At 38.6% G+C, this 18,556-nt stretch overlaps 1 protein-coding gene across 3 annotated transcripts in view; it reads left to right on the forward strand.

The window, feature by feature from the left end:
• The window catches only part of LOC129729466 (uncharacterized), a 152,491-nt gene that overhangs the window by 53,239 nt on the left and 80,696 nt on the right, over nt 1–18,556 (forward strand). Inside the window, exon 1 of one of the 3 annotated variants that reach the window (XM_055688054.1) lies at nt 11,429–11,708. The exons of the other annotated variants lie outside the window; for them this stretch is intronic. The gene's annotated coding sequence lies outside the window, so the exon portion shown is untranslated. Of the gene's footprint in view, nt 1–11,428; nt 11,709–18,556 lie in introns of those variants that run through there. 3 annotated transcript variants of the gene reach the window in all.

The following is an 18,556-nucleotide window of genomic DNA, read 5'->3' on the forward strand; positions in this document are numbered from 1 at the left end:
TTGTGTACATAGATCACTCTGTTCCGAAACGATTCGAGGATTCCAGTGAATATATATATGAAGTCAGAGTGGTCTATGTACATTGGTGATATAAAACCACTTATTTCGCAAAGAAACTATTGATTTTATGTATTCCCATGTCAAACCACTTTATAACCTTTATATTAGAACATTTTGTTTGAAAGAATCTGTTGAACAGAATTGTATTCGGAGATTTTTCGAAAATTGCTTCTCCTGAAAAATTTGCTCGATGGTACATAGACCCCTCTGTTCCGCAACGGCTCATATGCTACAGCAAATCTGCCGAAGTAGTTCCTCGCCTTAGTAACCGAATCACCTATTTCTGTGGATTTCGTTGAATATGAAATAGCATAAATTTGAAGCTTTCTGATTTTCGATGAAGCTCCTCCAATCCGTAGTCGGTAGTCATTGGCAAATTTGAGATTGGCTGGCTAGCACAATAAAATCAATTTATGTATACCAATTGTCTTTATGGAAATACATATTTGCACATATTATGACTCGGGCTGGCTTCAACATACCAATTTCGCACGTGACACAAACATCGAAAGGACTTATTTTTTCAACGGAGACAGCTTCCTTCCCGAACCTTCTCCCCAGGTACGGTTTCTCGCGGCTTGATGGAATGGTGAATAATTGAATAGCACCGCATCTACATGGCTGCCTCTTTGATGTGTTTCGAGCAAATCTGGTTTGGAGTTTCAAATGTTAGGTTTAACAGCTTTTGATATGTACCGAGGGAATTTAAGATTGAAGATTTGTGATACTTTCTATGAGGAAATGGTTTTAGTAATTCATTCATAGCCCAAGTGCAGTTTTTCAGAATTTTTTTCACATAAACTAAATTCTGTATTTCAAATTCTGCTTATGAATCGGGAAATTAGATAGTATTGAATGTAGCTACTGAGCTGCCCGCAGGTTATTTTTTATGCAATGACGGATTTAAGCAGCGGTACATATCATGATGATTATGCAGAGAAAATAACACGAGAGTACTTAGCTTTCAACAGAATATCTGAATCGTATCTAAGCAACAATTTCATGCTTATGGCAGAAATACCCAATGGAAAAAAATTAGAATACACGATCGAGATGATGATGATTATCTTTTTTTACGAAGTTGTCATGACAACTTGAAGGATTGAAACAAATTTTGTAGAATCATAACGGAATATAATTTTCAATCATTAAATAACTTTTCCAGGCAAGCTTCATTCTTTTACGCAATTAATTTATTTCGTTATGCGGGAACACATTAGTTACGAATCGGTTGAAGTGAAAATTGAATTACAAATGGGTTGTACGAAAGCGGATTGCTGTCATAGTCATTCAGGTGCAGCAAATTTAATGCAATACAGTTGAACAGTTGTATCAATTGCGATCTTCTAGCGCTAGGTAGCAGCAACATGATATCGCAAACGAATGTCATTCCATTGTTCTCAAGCTGAATGACGCAGAACGGAAACAAGGTTAGGAAATTAAATTTTCGCCAACTTCGTATGTTGGGTGGGAAAACTTTGAGCAACGAATGTAGTCTTTTCTCAACATTGCACTGACGTCACCAGAGCAGGCAGACAGAGCCGAAAGCATTGATTACGAGAAAAAAAAACTCTAATTCTTGTCAACACTCGAACTGTTGGTCGGAATATCCATTTGAGATTCATTCAATCAAGCGTCTACTCGGTCAGATACGATGAAACCTTTCTGCCGAATGAAGAACAGTCTCAGTTTCGTGAAAAATCCGATGGTAAACAATAAAAATACATCACTAATAAACCACAAATCCTATTACGTAGTGTGACATAATTTGTGGAAAAAATCCGAAAATTTCATCACATAATTTTGAGTGCCTGTAGTTTAATCGCGAAGAATAGTTCATAGAATTTTTTGGAATGGAAACCCATTTTGCTTTCCACTCTGTTTGGATATTGGATGTTGGTCAGTATTCTTTCGACGAAAGTGTAGAAACTACCCGACAAAAACTGGTACCCGTGGGCCTGCGAGCGCCTGAATGCCTGCGTGTCGATATGCTGCAATGGTGAATAGTGTCGGGCTGCCAGTCAACTGTGCGGTGAAATAGTGCAATTCTCTTTTTCATCGTACGTCGTACGGAGCAGTGCTGAACGGTAAATTGCGCAAAAAGCCGGTTTTTTTTTGCCAGCCTGAATTCCTTTTAGGGGCTGACAGTTGTAGGCGGCATTTTGTTGACAGCTAACTGAATTCGTTAACTCAATTAGACGGCCTAGCTCGAACTGAGGATAGAATCGTGTATTGAAATTGTAACAATAGCATCTCTTTTTTCAAAAGCATCAAAGAGCCAATCGAAACATTACAATTAGAAGCTGTTTGTGAGCTTTCAAACAAGCAGCGTGAAGCGGAAGGCTGCATGTGGAAACAGTGTTATTTCTCTTTGCTTGAATGCATGAAGGATTTTCTTTATAAAATGTGCTCATAGGCATGATAAAGTGCACAAGGAAAAGTATCCAGCTTGATTAGATGGAATTGCGTCTTTTCGTACGAATTCATGGTAGCTTATTTTCTATTTGTAGAAAATTTGGCAAAATGTCCCAACACATTGATAATTCCAGGTGGAGTGGAATGAGTTTTTCAATAATTTCAAATTAAATTTTACTTTGTCTTAGCCTGTTGTCTTAATTAGAGACAAAGTTGCAATGTGAATTGCCTCCACTAATCATGTAACTGAAAAAATTTCGTCAACTAGACTAGACTACGCGTCAAATCACACGCAATCACTTTCGTATTGGTTAAGCTTTGACACAAAAACAATATCGCACGCTTAGCCTTGGGGCTAATAGCGGTCTCGATCAACTAGATTAGTTGAGAGAATTCTTTATCGATATTGTTTTGGCACATTTTGTATGTGTAGGATAAGTACAACGATACACCGTGCCCCAGTGCTGAGTCGAGAAAATTTCCAGCTCGAAAAGATCCTCGACTCGATCGGGAATCGAACCCGATATCACAACCATGTGGGAGAGCTAGCCGACCGACATCGCTAACCACAGAGCCACGGGGACCAGCTTTGACACCTTAACCTCAAATTAGAATGCTGATTCTGACCATCTGCCAAAAACTTTCTCCACATGAACACATGAATCAGTTTTAAACCCTATGAGCTCGGTTTTTAATTACCACAAGGCTAATTGGGAAAGATATAAAACTCATATTGAGAACAATTTCAATAATGAACTAGATTTGCAAAACGAAGTGAATATTGATTTCTCTTTGCTGTCGGTAACCGCAAGTCAGTCACACTCAAGGTTTTTATCATAAAATCATTATATCAATGGTTTTTACAACGTAAATAGTGCGGGCTAGTATGCAAACTATATTTTAGCATGAATATTGTCAAAATAATTTATCAGAAAGAAGTGATAACTGAGCGTGAATAAAATATCTTTCGAAGCTGTTTTCTCGTTTTAACATTTTTACAGATGAGACTGACTTGCGGTTACCGGCAGCAAAGAGAAATCAATATTCACTTCGTTTTGCAAATCTAGTTCATTATTGAAATTGTTCTCAATATGAGTTTTATATCTTTCCCAATTAGCCTTGTGGTAATTAAAAACCGAGCTCATAGGGTTTAAAACTGATTCATGTGTTCATGTGGAGAAAGTTTTTGGCAGATGGTCAGAATCAGCATTCTAATTTGAGGTTAAGGTGTCAAAGCTGGTCCCCGTGGCTCTGTGGTTAGCGATGTCGGTCGGCTAGCTCTCCCACATGGTTGTGATATCGGGTTCGATTCCCGATCGAGTCGAGGATCTTTTCGAGCTGGAAATTTTCTCGACTCAGCACTGGGGCACGGTGTATCGTTGTACTTATCCTACACATACAAAATGTGCCAAAACAATATCGATAAAGAATTCTCTCAACTAATCTAGTTGATCGAGACCGCTATTAGCCCCAAGGCTAAGCGTGCGATATTGTTTTTGTGTCAAAGCTTAACCAATACGAAAGTGATTGCGTGTGATTTGACGCGTAGTCTAGTCTAGTTGACGAAATTTTTTCAGTTACATGATTAGTGGAGGCAATTCACATTGCAACTTTGTCTCTAATTAAGACAACAGGCTAAGACAAAGTAAAATTTAATTTGAAATTATTGAAAAACTCATTCCACTCCACCTGGAATTATCAATGTGTTGGGACATTTTGCCAAATTTTCTACAAATAGAAAATAAGCTACCATGAATTCGTACGAAAAGACGCAATTCCATCTAATCAAGCTGGATACTTTTCCTTGTGCACTTTATCATGCCTATGAGCACATTTTATAAAGAAAATCCTTCATGCATTCAAGCAAAGAGAAATAACACTGTTTCCACATGCAGCCTTCCGCTTCACGCTGCTTGTTTGAAAGCTCACAAACAGCTTCTAATTGTAATGTTTCGATTGGCTCTTTGATGCTTTTGAAAAAAGAGATGCTATTGTTACAATTTCAATACACGATTCTATCCTCAGTTCGAGCTAGGCCGTCTAATTGAGTTAACGAATTCAGTTAGCTGTCAACAAAATGCCGCCTACAACTGTCAGCCCCTAAAAGGAATTCAGGCTGGCAAAAAAAAACCGGCTTTTTGCGCAATTTACCGTTCAGCACTGCTCCGTACGACGTACGATGAAAAAGAGAATTGCACTATTTCACCGCACAGTTGACTGGCAGCCCGACACTATTCACCATTGCAGCATATCGACACGCAGGCATTCAGGCGCTCGCAGGCCCACGGGTACCAGTTTTTGTCGGGTAGTTTCTACACTTTCGTCGAAAGAATACTGACCAACATCCAATATCCAAACAGAGTGGAAAGCAAAATGGGTTTCCATTCCAAAAAATTCTATGAACTATTCTTCGCGATTAAACTACAGGCACTCAAAATTATGTGATGAAATTTTCGGATTTTTTCCACAAATTATGTCACACTACGTAATAGGATTTGTGGTTTATTAGTGATGTATTTTTATTGTTTACCATCGGATTTTTCACGAAACTGAGACTGTTCTTCATTCGGCAGAAAGGTTTCATCGTATCTGACCGAGTAGACGCTTGATTGAATGAATCTCAAATGGATATTCCGACCAACAGTTCGAGTGTTGACAAGAATTAGAGTTTTTTTTTCTCGTAATCAATGCTTTCGGCTCTGTCTGCCTGCTCTGGTGACGTCAGTGCAATGTTGAGAAAAGACTACATTCGTTGCTCAAAGTTTTCCCACCCAACATACGAAGTTGGCGAAAATTTAATTTCCTAACCTTGTTTCCGTTCTGCGTCATTCAGCTTGAGAACAATGGAATGACATTCGTTTGCGATATCATGTTGCTGCTACCTAGCGCTAGAAGATCGCAATTGATACAACTGTTCAACTGTATTGCATTAAATTTGCTGCACCTGAATGACTATGACAGCAATCCGCTTTCGTACAACCCATTTGTAATTCAATTTTCACTTCAACCGATTCGTAACTAATGTGTTCCCGCATAACGAAATAAATTAATTGCGTAAAAGAATGAAGCTTGCCTGGAAAAGTTATTTAATGATTGAAAATTATATTCCGTTATGATTCTACAAAATTTGTTTCAATCCTTCAAGTTGTCATGACAACTTCGTAAAAAAAGATAATCATCATCATCTCGATCGTGTATTCTAATTTTTTTCCATTGGGTATTTCTGCCATAAGCATGAAATTGTTGCTTAGATACGATTCAGATATTCTGTTGAAAGCTAAGTACTCTCGTGTTATTTTCTCTGCATAATCATCATGATATGTACCGCTGCTTAAATCCGTCATTGCATAAAAAATAACCTGCGGGCAGCTCAGTAGCTACATTCAATACTATCTAATTTCCCGATTCATAAGCAGAATTTGAAATACAGAATTTAGTTTATGTGAAAAAAATTCTGAAAAACTGCACTTGGGCTATGAATGAATTACTAAAACCATTTCCTCATAGAAAGTATCACAAATCTTCAATCTTAAATTCCCTCGGTACATATCAAAAGCTGTTAAACCTAACATTTGAAACTCCAAACCAGATTTGCTCGAAACACATCAAAGAGGCAGCCATGTAGATGCGGTGCTATTCAATTATTCACCATTCCATCAAGCCGCGAGAAACCGTACCTGGGGAGAAGGTTCGGGAAGGAAGCTGTCTCCGTTGAAAAAATAAGTCCTTTCGATGTTTGTGTCACGTGCGAAATTGGTATGTTGAAGCCAGCCCGAGTCATAATATGTGCAAATATGTATTTCCATAAAGACAATTGGTATACATAAATTGATTTTATTGTGCTAGCCAGCCAATCTCAAATTTGCCAATGACTACCGACTACGGATTGGAGGAGCTTCATCGAAAATCAGAAAGCTTCAAATTTATGCTATTTCATATTCAACGAAATCCACAGAAATAGGTGATTCGGTTACTAAGGCGAGGAACTACTTCGGCAGATTTGCTGTAGCATATGAGCCGTTGCGGAACAGAGGGGTCTATGTACCATCGAGCAAATTTTTCAGGAGAAGCAATTTTCGAAAAATCTCCGAATACAATTCTGTTCAACAGATTCTTTCAAACAAAATGTTCTAATATAAAGGTTATAAAGTGGTTTGACATGGGAATACATAAAATCAATAGTTTCTTTGCGAAATAAGTGGTTTTATATCACCAATGTACATAGACCACTCTGACTTCATATATATATTCACTGGAATCCTCGAATCGTTTCGGAACAGAGTGATCTATGTACACAAACCTGGTAAATGACAAAGAAAAAAATGGTCTTAATGGTCGGCTCATATGAAAAAAGCTGCCGAAGAAAACTCCTCCGAAGTAGTCCCATACCCTTGAAAATAGTCGATCAATATAAAAATGAAGTGTACGATTGTCGGCGAACGATTGTTTGATCTTACCGATTGTTTTATAACTTTAGCGACTACAAACATCATAACAAAACAGATGACAGCAGGATTAACACCGAAAATCCAAGACAAAACTAAAAAACAACAAGATAATGAAAAATTAACTAAATTTGGAATTCAATTCCTGTGATGATATAAAAAGAAAAAATAGTCTAGAAGCACATTTAAGAAAGAAAATAGTTTAGCATAGCTTTTTTATATAAGAAGTTTTGTTGTGAGAACCAGTTCGTAGTAATCGTTATACAACGAGCAATATCATCGGATCTTGTGTATTGTCATTTTATGCTTTTTTTGTGCTTCATTAATTCTTGTTCTTATTGCTCTTCATAGCTTTTTGGTTACTTATGATTTTCACGTTTTGCATATCAACACGTCTCATCAGGTTGATATGCAAAAACCGCGCCCGAGCAGCATGGTTCATTGTTTACACCATGGCTGTCTCAAGGGCACCTTGGTCCTCCAAAAGCATAGTCCATGTCTCATGGCCGTATAGGACAACCGGTCTGATCACTGTCCTATAGATGGTCAACTTGGTGGGAGGTTAGCACTGTCTTCTCGTGAACTTTTCGCTTTCATGTACTTCGTCGTCGATGCATTGATAAGCAGCCCAATCCGTTTGGTTTCCACCTTTAGTCCGATGTACGTATCCACCATCTTCACAAAGGTTCAAGCTACAATATTGGTATCGTCGACAAAGCCAAACGGTTGAACCGACTAATGACACCTTCCTGGGCACGAGAGACCATCGTCTTGCTTTAAACCTCTTCGAGTTTCGAAGGGGTTCGAAAGTCCCCCGATACTCGAACTTCACACATCACTCGATCCATCGTTGCATCGGTCGATCGGTCGATTGTGTCGGCAGATTACAAAACGATGAATAGATGATGTGTGGCCACGTTGTATTCGCGGCATTTCTGTAGAACCTGTAGAACCTGCCGAACCGCGGATTCGTTGTGGCGCGGGTACCCGTGAATCCTGCCTGGTAGTGCCCCACTAACTGCTTCGCATATGGTGATAATCGACGGCAGAAATACCGTGTAGCCGGCGTGCAGCAGAGTGATTGCCCGGCAATTGCAGCACTCCAGCATGTTGCCCTTTTTGAAGATGGAACACACAATACCTTCCATCCACTCCTCCGGTACTCATTCTTTCTCTCAAATCTTAGTAATGAACCAGTGCACGGCTCTAGTTAGTGTTCTTCCACCGTTTTTCAACAGTTCGCTAGGAAGTTGGTCCACATCAGCATTCATTGTTTTTCAGCTGGTCAATCTCTTCCTCAAGCTCCAAGAGATCGGAAGCTGGAATCCTGTTGTCTTCTGCTCGTGCACCAAGATCAATTGCCATTGCACTGTACTGCATTACCGTTCAGATTTTCGTTGGAGTGCTGCATTCACCTTTCGATCACTTCACACTCGCCCTTGAGGCCAATCAAGCTCCGGAACACATCGGCTTGCGGCACGTAGCGTTTGCGGGAGCTGTTGAGCTTCTCGTAGAATTTCCGCGTGTCGTTAGCATCGTACAGCTCGCGATCTTGGTTCTCTTGCTGGCGCTTCTTCTTTTTGGGGAGCGATTTTCGGCTGTTCGCTCTCGTGCGGTGTTGCAGCATTCTCGCCCGTGCTGCGTTCTTCTCCTCCACTAACTGTCTGCCGCCAAGCGCTACAGCGGTGCTACCTATGGTGCATCGAATGCTCCTTCAGTATTTCTGTGTAACCCCGGTGTCCCGCAGTTTCTCAATAATTGGTCGCCACGTTCGACTTCGGCGGGTATTACACACCGTCGAGAGTTTTGAAGGCATGCACACAGCTACTGTGGTCCAAATCTACATTCGCGGTGGGTGCATCAACGTTCGCACGTCGGAGAAGAATCTGCCGTCGATTTTAACGTGGTCGATTTGATTCTCTATCTGTAGGCCGGGTGATCTCCAGGTGGTTTTGCAGGGGATAAAGGTACTTCGGACTACCAGGAGGCTGCAAAGTTCACGCACAGATGTCCGTTATCATTAGACACGGCGCACAGTGCGTTGAATGTAGGGTAAGGCGGGACAAAAATCAAAACTACACGATTTTGTCGATAAAACATATTGATGAACAAGGAAAGTTGTTCGTTACCTTCAGAGCTACTAAATGCATAAAAGTCTTATGTGATACACTAAATCACAAAACTGTCCCAAACGCCAACGCACTCATCCTATACCAGAAACCGATAATCTCTTTGTAAAAGTTGTACATTGTAACGAAAACTGGGGTTTCTATGTTTTACTTACTTTTATATAATTGCAAAAGTGACTTATGCGCAATTGTAACAAAAAAAAAAATGATTTTTTTAAGGTATTCTTTTACGTATAATTCTATTATTTTTTGTATATTTAATTACCAGAGTAACGAACAATTTAAAATTCTTCATGACGCATATTATATTATCAAGTCAAATTTTGGGTCATCTTTAGACGAATTGGAATAGTTGTTCGAAACGGTAGCAGCAAATACTAATTCTTTTGGGGAATTATTTTTAACGAGTTCTGCAACTCGCCGTTTTTTAATTCTGGTTGAGCAGCTTTCAAGAAGTTTCTAAGGACGCTCACGAGAAGAAATGTGGTTGTATTCATAATTATCATTCTCACCGAATCGAGGAAGAGCAAGCGGTGACTCCAACAAAATTTCAGGCTTTTCATAAAATACTTTTTTATTCTATTGCATTTCTCCCATTTCGAATTCAATTTCGGACAATATACAGCAGAAAACTTGTGCAAATTTTCATAAACATGCTCAACTGTGTCTTCTGGTAGAGACAATATCGAAATAAACATGGTGTTCTTTTGCTTGCATTGCAGTTAAACCAGTTTGCAAAAATCTGCCGCTTCACGAGCGATCGGCATTGACATACGAAAAATAAAAAATCTCTCAGAGTTGCAGGAAGTTGCAGCTAATTTTGAAATATTTTGTAGAGGACACTTCAAGCAAACTTTTGATGTATGTTTTAGAGAGGAACTCGGTGGAACTTTTTTTAAAACGCTAACGAAAGTTCGAGTTCGCGTTTTTTTAAGGATTAATACCTTCACCAACTCATGATACCGATTAATCATACACGCAATCGAAACCAAGTCTCTCTTTCAATGAAATATAATGCACTTACCTTGATAGTTATTTTCCATTTTGTGTTATTGGAATACACGAAGTAATTAAGTTTTACCAACGTTTAGAAAACGCGCGAAATTTAGCTAATGATTGCTCTGGACGCTAACGCTTGCTATGCTTGTTTTAGTATTTATGATGCCTCCCAAAGCTCACCAATACTTGTTCACAACCCAAGAGATATCTGTGAACACTTCTGGGTACTTGGTGCAACCAAATAAAAAAGAAAGAAAAACGATTTTTGTCTATGGCTCAACGCACTGTGCGGCGTGCAGGCTCCCGTTCTACCTGCCCGAATAAAGTATGATAACAGCTCTCAGGGCATCTGAATAACAAATTATGGCATTTTTGGATTCATTTTGTTTTTCTCTGTTATCAAAATATAGAATATCATGTTATAGGATTTGGCTTACTTGATAATAAGGCATCACATCATGTTATCGTTTTGTTGTTCAACTTTACTCGGGTGAGCATCTATGTCGCGGGCAGCTATCGTATATCTGCTCCAGCTACGCGTAAAATGCTTTCTTCTTGTCGTCGGGTCTCCTTTCATGTGGGCAATGCACGTTGATGATGCTGTTGTTGAAAGACCGGCCTTTTATCCTCAACTTACACAATCTCGCGTTGATCGGCTGCCACCCCATCGCGCGTTGGCGCATCTTGTCCAGTACTATGAAGCCGGTGTCCAGGTGGCGGTTGCACAACTTCGGTAGAAAGTGGCGCCCGGTACCCGCTTTTCCATACCTTTGTTACCGTTGCGCAACCTCTTGCCCTACAATGCCCATGTAGGAAAGTGCAAGCAAGGGAATAAGTAGTGTAGTGTAGTAGATACGATCTTGATGTTTTTTTGTTTATGTTTAGGTTGGGCATGCGTTTATTTGTAACTATATTTTGTATGTAAAAGTTACTGTCGATTAAATGTAAACTAAGTCAAAGCGCTTAAAAAAAATAAATAAAGGGACTAGAATAAATAATAGAACTCCAGTGGAAAATAACAAAACAAATAATTAAAAACTAATCTGTACCAAAAACTGAAAATACAACTCTGCTGATCGAACTCAACAGCAGGCATGCACAACAGCACGAAATCTGATGCACTATGCACGGAGAGAGTTGCAGATAGAGATGCTGAGAGGTGGTAGAGAAGCTTGGGAGCCGGATACTGTCTTCTTGACCTGACCGGCGACGAGTAAAGACGTGATTACTGGGTGAAGACCCCACACACGAGAACCGATTCTATACGAAGGAAGGCCATTTCGTGCCATTAAAGTGAAACTTAGCACCAAAAAGTTAGTGCGCCGGTTAAGAAAAACAAGTCAGGTACGACCGAGGAACGCCGAAAAATTGCGCATTAGATATTAACCCAAGCTTCTCTCCACAAAAACCCACCAGGACCCGTTACCATAGTCTGGCTGAATCCACGCGGAAGAGCAACCGACCGGATCCCCGGTTTGACGCAGCTTTTGAGGTCGTAGTCATCCTGGACAGGGACTACGACGGGCTGTTGTCCCCTCCACCAACGGCATCGCGACGAGCATTGCGACGAACATCGCGGCGAGCATCGTGCAGAGCAGCAGCGGTACCGCTAGAGCAACCAGCGCAGGCCATGTGCTTCACCCACATTCGGACAAGCAGAGTGAGTGGTTGTTTAAAATAAAAACTAATAAAAATATAAGTGAGTTGAATTCTTGGTTCCGAAGTAGACCCGGAGCCGACCCAGAGGACCTTCGAGTCTCTCACGGCCGACAGGGAGTAAAGAAAAGAGGTCTTGGGAACCCAACCTCAAACAGTCCCCAGAGGAACGACCAGGGACTAGGGGCTTTGGCAAAAGCCCTTCAGGCTGAGCAGTAACACCTTCTGTCCTGTTCAACAAAGTTCCAGCAGCGCTACGACTTCGAAGTTGCGTAGACGTAGCTCATCGTAGATTATCCTGTCGCATCCTGGAAAGCACAGCTATTTGCTGTTCCATGTCACAAGTTTCCAATTGGACTACAATTAATTCGTTGCCTAGGTCCATACAGATTGTTCCGATTCGTGTTATCTCTTACGTTGTTTGTAACATATTGTTTTCGAAGGCGGCTGGTTGGGCCTTCCCCACCCCCTGTCTCACCGGGGGACCATTGTTTCAGCTCCGTTTAGGGTCCTACACTGACACCAAAACGTTGATCAGCCGCTCCTAGCATTTAGATCAGACGCAGTTTTGAACCGCACCATCTTGGTGAGGAGGCGCTCGGTTTGGCGAAGCATTTCCCTTATCATCGAAGCATGGTTTACACACCAATGATAGCGTCGAACCTTCTCGCTTAGCTATTGCGGGATGACAACATTGCCCAGGCAACACCAACTAGTTATGTGCATTTTTCAGCTGGAGGTAGAGGTGTGAGATAGGATCTTGTGAAGACCGAAACTAAATTTATAGTTTGTCAACTCTCTATTTGAAGCCTCTCACATGTTTTTAATAGTTATTATGTAGCGTTGAATTGATTTTATAGCTAGTTGTCATCAATTTCGCATTGTTTATTCTTAGTGTTCAGCGTATTCTTAATAATTTTTTCTTTGTTTTTACTATTCTTATTCATCTTGGACAGTTGTTCTGTTGATTGATTCTTATTTTTGTTTATCATTTGTTATAATTGCTTTTTGTAGTCCTTGGATATTTTCCTTCAATTTTTGTTCCTAGTTCCTAGTGAACTAGGCAAAATATCTCAATGTATTGATTCTGTTTCAAACTTCAAAACACAAAATTCTAGGGAAAAACATTGTACATAATGTGAAAAAGTGAAAAAGTACAAGTATGAAAATCAAGATAAATAATAAAGTGGAAATTGAGAAAAAAAATTAAAAAAGTAGGAACAAAAGGAAACAAGAATAGTTGAAAACCTGATGCATTAGAGAAAATCATAAAAAAAACTAATAAGAAAATCCTTTCACGTGGAAAAGGTAAATTAGTAAAATTAGTATAAATTGAAAATTACCTACTAAGAGAGCATACGAAGAAATCTCAACATGCGAAAAATATTCAGAATGACATGAATAGTAATAACAAGAAGCAACTGATCAAACAGAATAGGGGAAGTAACCCTTCCAAACAACGCTAGGAACCCTTCCAAACAACGAAAAATAATATTGAAGGACATGAATGCTGGTTAAGAAAAAAAATGGTACGAATGGGAAAGCAATGTTTTAAGGAAGAAAAACCGTCCTAGTTCCCAAAAAGTACAAAAACCTAAGGAAACAAAAAGAATTTAAAAATAATCCGAATAGAGAGAATGAAAAGTAACAAAAGAGTAGTAAATATACAAGCTTAAATCTATATATAGAAAAAAATAAGAGTGACAACATCAAGAATGAAAAAAGCAAGAATAACAAAAGAACAAAAAGATCGGTAAAAATGAAAAGACCTATTTTTAAAACCAACATTTGATATAATAATGGAGGAAAATAAGAATTCGTAAATCAGAAAGAACCAAAGAAGGTTAAAAAACTTCTGTTTTACAGAAGAAAAACACATTAGAAAGCAACAATAAGAGGTAAAGCGGGCTCTGTAACCTTGAGGCTGCAAACTCCCCCTATAGGCAAAGGCAAAAAAAAAGATTAGATTAAAAATTCAGATGAATGAAATATAAGACTAAAATAATTAAGAAGAGATTGGTGGGGCTAGAAAATATAAGAAGAATAAGTATAAAAACAAATTATATGCCTGATTTACCTGGTTGTTTTATGTTTTTACCATTAATAATATTCTCTCATTTCTTCTTGCTATAATTTTTGAACTTAAGGAGCATTTCCCATTTTTTCACTTATACAGTTTTTTTTTGTTAGTTTTACCCTTGTTATTTCTTGTTCTTTAATTTCAGCTAAAAAGCAAAGAGATTAATTTAAAAACATAAAAAAAATTAAGGAAGTAATAGAAATGGCAAAAAGTGCTTAACATTATTACGATTCATAAAAGGAACTAAAATAATATCCTAGCTGGTTTTGTCAGTGCTGTTCTAATAAGCTAACCGTCGTGTGTTCGAGTCCCAGCTCAATAGGCTTTGTGACAATATCCACAATTGTCCCATATAGTAATAATTGGCGGCCAAATCTGTATCCAATAAACAAAAAGGTATAATTCCGGCAGTAGAATATTGGCACACCTTCGCTTAGCTTTCTATGAAGTCTATAAAATGGGCAGGCTTGTAAACGGTCAACACTTTCATTTGATTAACTTTTTTAGTGTGCGTCACAGCAGGCTTTCGATCGAAAATGTAGAACAACCGTCGGCTCTCCCATATAGAAAAAAAAGGTTAATTGGCACTCGTACGTCGAAGAGATGCAAACTGTCATTCGTTTGGCGATGTTTTTTTGGTTTATTTCTATCTTCTTCATTCTATTTCTGTTGAGTAACATTTTTACAAACACAATGTGTGTGATTCTCATTCCAAGAAAAAATGTAAAAATACGTTTAAAGAATAAACGTCGTGGTGGCGAGTACTTGTTCGACTTGTTTGTTCGCGAATGTATTTAGACAGTGAGCCTTGCCACCGATTATCGCAATGAAAAATTGTTCTACCGTGATCATTTACAAGCTTGACGATAGATAAGGAATTCAAGAAGTTGAACAAAAGGCAAATATGACACATAAAACAAAGAAAACAAATGGCAAAAATTCAAAACAAAGAACAATAGGAAGGATGAGACAAAGACAAGAAATGCTTTTCAAAAATGGGTAACAACAACAAAAAATAAGTCGTAAACATAATCTAAAATAAGAACATTAAAAATGAGAGGAGAAAAAAGATGAGTAAATTTATATCGTTTTTTTTTCTCGAACTTTTGCTCTGGTTGTTCTTATACTTGACAGTGTTCTTCGTATTACTGCTAGTTGTCTTATTATAAAAATACAAAATTTCGAATTAAAAATTATTAAGCGCTAATTTTAGATTTTTCCTCATTTTAGCTAATGACACATCACCTTTTGTGCTTTTATTATCTACCGCAACAAACTAAGTAACTTTGTAGATTTGATGATTACCCCTTGTCTAGCAATTTTCAGAAGATCGTTATCCCATACCAACCTTTTGCTTAGTAAAGGACAGCCTCGAGATTATCTAATTACTTCTAATTATTATTTTTATCTCTTCTTTCGACTCCGCTGTTAATTATTTTTATCCTCCTTCGAGCTAACGCCATTTGTTTGTATCGATGTATCGATCTAGCTCGCGTTTCACACTAATTGAAAAGCAAGATGCTATGCTGTCTGTATCCGCATTTATCGAGGATTTTCGTCTGCAGTGGGTTCAAAAACAACTAAATAACCAATAGCGTCGTCTCATTTGCTGTTTTAGATTCCGATGAAAAGACTTGCTGTCGCGCCAGTTGCTGCGTGGCATTTATTTTGTTTTGATAAAGGAAGGCATAGCCAGTGGCTAGAGCCACTCTACAGCTGTTAATTGCCATAATCTCGTCTGTCAAGAACCATCTCATGTTGGCAGATTTGATGAAGTGGATGTTTTAAGCCCAATTATAGTGCGGTTAGTCTAGCTTTTTTTGTCTCATCTTAAAGATAATTACTAGGAAACACTCTATTTAATTCCACCAGAAACAAAAGCTAAAACTTGACAATAACAACGAAACCAAACCCTTGACTTTTTGGTGCATATTTTTGCCTATATAACGCGAATGCTCCCCTTCTTTTCACAGACTACTCGTACAAAGTTTTTTTCTACGCAACGTAGGGGGAAATTGGGAAAAAACTTTCCTGAAAGATCGCATGTGTTGTTTGAAAATTGTTAGGCATTTTGTGTACATGCAGACGTGGAAAGTAAGCTGAAAATGGGTCGCAGGTGATATTTTGATTTCGAAGTTAGAGTTTTTGTGGTGAGGTGGAGTAGTGCTAAACTGAACCTTTTTTAATAAATTCGTATTAAAAAGTTGGAGACCTTTATGCTGAAGGTGCAAAACAAGAAAAAACTCATTCCGTCAGCGCTGTGCGTGATTCAGCAGAATATTTTTTTTTCAACAGAATGAAATTGAAGTTTAAACAAAACCATATGATCATTAGCCAACAATTTCTAAAATATGTTTCATTTTTGTTATTTATCGTTACTCTAATGAAAGACAAGGTTCCTTTTTTGAACCTCTTTGAGCTTCGAAACCGTGACCAGTCAGTCAAGTCCGGTAGAAAAGACAATCCTTGCAAATGAATAATGAAGTAGGTATCAAATCCCAACCGACTTTATTCCAACTGATGCAACATAAGAATAGATAAGAAGATTACGGTACTGGATGCGGAAAGGGCTTCCTAAGAAAGAAGCTTCCGTTTGCTCAGTTGAATCCATGAATTCAACGAAAGCTTTACTTTTGGGTTCAGTAACAATTGCAGTTAGCACAGTCGCTTAATGAACGAAACCGAGCATTCCGGTGACTGTGACTGTGATTAAAATTTTATCAAAAGTGTAACTGGATTCACCTTCTGCCGAGCTACTAAAGCGATATGATAGCAGGTGTAAAATGCATAACTTTTACCCCATTCTTGCTCAATGTCTGTCATTCTATTGCTAAGCAGAATCATCTGTCTGGTAGACTGATTCAGCATGCTAAAAAGTTTAAGTTCAAAGTTTAATATGAAAATTCCATAAATTAGATTTATAAATAAATTGGTATTGACAAGTGACTCAGAGCAAAAAGTAGCGCAAGTTAGTTGAAATTTTCTCTAATCTTATTCGCAAGGTTAAAAACTGCAAAAATAACATGCATAACACTCGGATCAATTTTAAATCAAAAGTTAAACAATGTCATGCCACCAAAGGAACTATTTAAAATGATTTTTTTTTCAATTCACTCGTAATGTAATCCCATAACATCTGCTCTGCGTCACCTGAAATGATCAATTTAAGCGAAGTGAACCGCTGATTATTTCCCCTGAAGGCTCAATCACGTTTTAATCAGATTCACCAAACTGCAACCACACCCAGAGGGTGCTATAGTGGCACCACGAGTTGACAACAATCCTTCAAACCGCTCCCATTTCAATCCATTTTAACAACATCGGTCGAATGTGAACCGGTGGAAGCTCAGAAGAATCGGCGTGGTGAAGCGAAATGCTGGGGATATGGCTAAAGTGTGAAACAAACTGACCGCTGATGTCAGCCAAGCTTGTGAACAGTAATTGATGACGGGCATCAAGAAAAATAAAGATAATTTGATTCCCGCTGGCATGATTTTTTGCCTGATTTGGTATGGGAAAACAGTACAAACAAACATCGTGCTCGCTGCACTTTTTCCTGATAGAAATCTTCTATAAAAAATGTTGATTTTTTCTTCTTAACAATTGTGAAAAAATATAAATGTCTAAATTACACAGATATAAAAGCGGAACGATACACTCAACGTTAGTATCAACTGTAACATAATGACGAACACAACCATTCAGAATGTCGGTTGGAAGTTTGAAGATGAGGCAACAGAATGGGAAAATTCCGGACACGGTCATGAATAGTTAGCTAGCTGAGAGCTATAATCAGTTTTATCCTTGCAGCTGCCTTCGCAATGCACACGGCTAGGGTAGGCTTAGTAATGCTAGCAGTTCATTACGAGAGATGCAGGTTCTCGGATTACACTTATTAGCATACTATGTGGGGGCACTCTTAAAAGAGGCAGCAGCACACTGTTGATGTAATATTTGCACGTCCTTTACATTCATTAAATAAGTTTAATCCCGCAGCAAAATAAGAGCGGTATGTTGATGTTTAACTTTTTAATTAAATTATCACCAAGAACCAAAACAAAGCATTTAACCATTCACTGGAAACAAAAGGACCCATATACCGACGACCGAATTACAGTTGGACAATTGTCAAATTATTTGCTCTGACACCTTCATGATAGCCATTAGTTCCATATCCTCTTGTAAGGCTGTTGTCACAAGACGAAACAAAAATAATATAACAATTTACTAGCTAGTCAGCATGACAGTTCACGTACCACTCGTATTCAAAACCAGATCACTTCTTCACACGGAAGTTTAGGATCACTAAACAAGGTTGTGACAGCTACAACAGTAGTGACCTAAAGGACACAAGATTGATTACGTCTTATCGTGTCAGCTTATTCTTGCACGTAATAGGAAAATATACCTTGGACGGGGGAGAATTCCCAATAGTGATGTTGCAGACCGACAGTTAGTTTATGTCACAAATAAATAACCACAAAGATGCGGACCTTTAGATATATAACAGTGCTCTTCGTGCGTGTGTATGTAAGGAAACTCACAGCAATAGTATTTCTTCTCAGTTTTTCACAATGTAGAGCAATCCATCTTACTTAACTTTGTAACTTATGCTGAACTGTTACGACCAGGACGCGCTATCGTAACGTCTGTTTACAACGCAACAATAAGGCAAGAATTATGCCCTAGGATGTACATTTATTCCACTTTCGACCGCTACCGCATCTGGCTATTTAGTTCAGTGTACGAATGAAGAGCTACTGAATCTGCTT

The sequence above is a fragment of the Wyeomyia smithii genome, chromosome 3, assembly GCF_029784165.1.
Source record: "Wyeomyia smithii strain HCP4-BCI-WySm-NY-G18 chromosome 3, ASM2978416v1, whole genome shotgun sequence".
NCBI lineage: Eukaryota > Metazoa > Arthropoda > Insecta > Diptera > Culicidae > Wyeomyia > Wyeomyia smithii.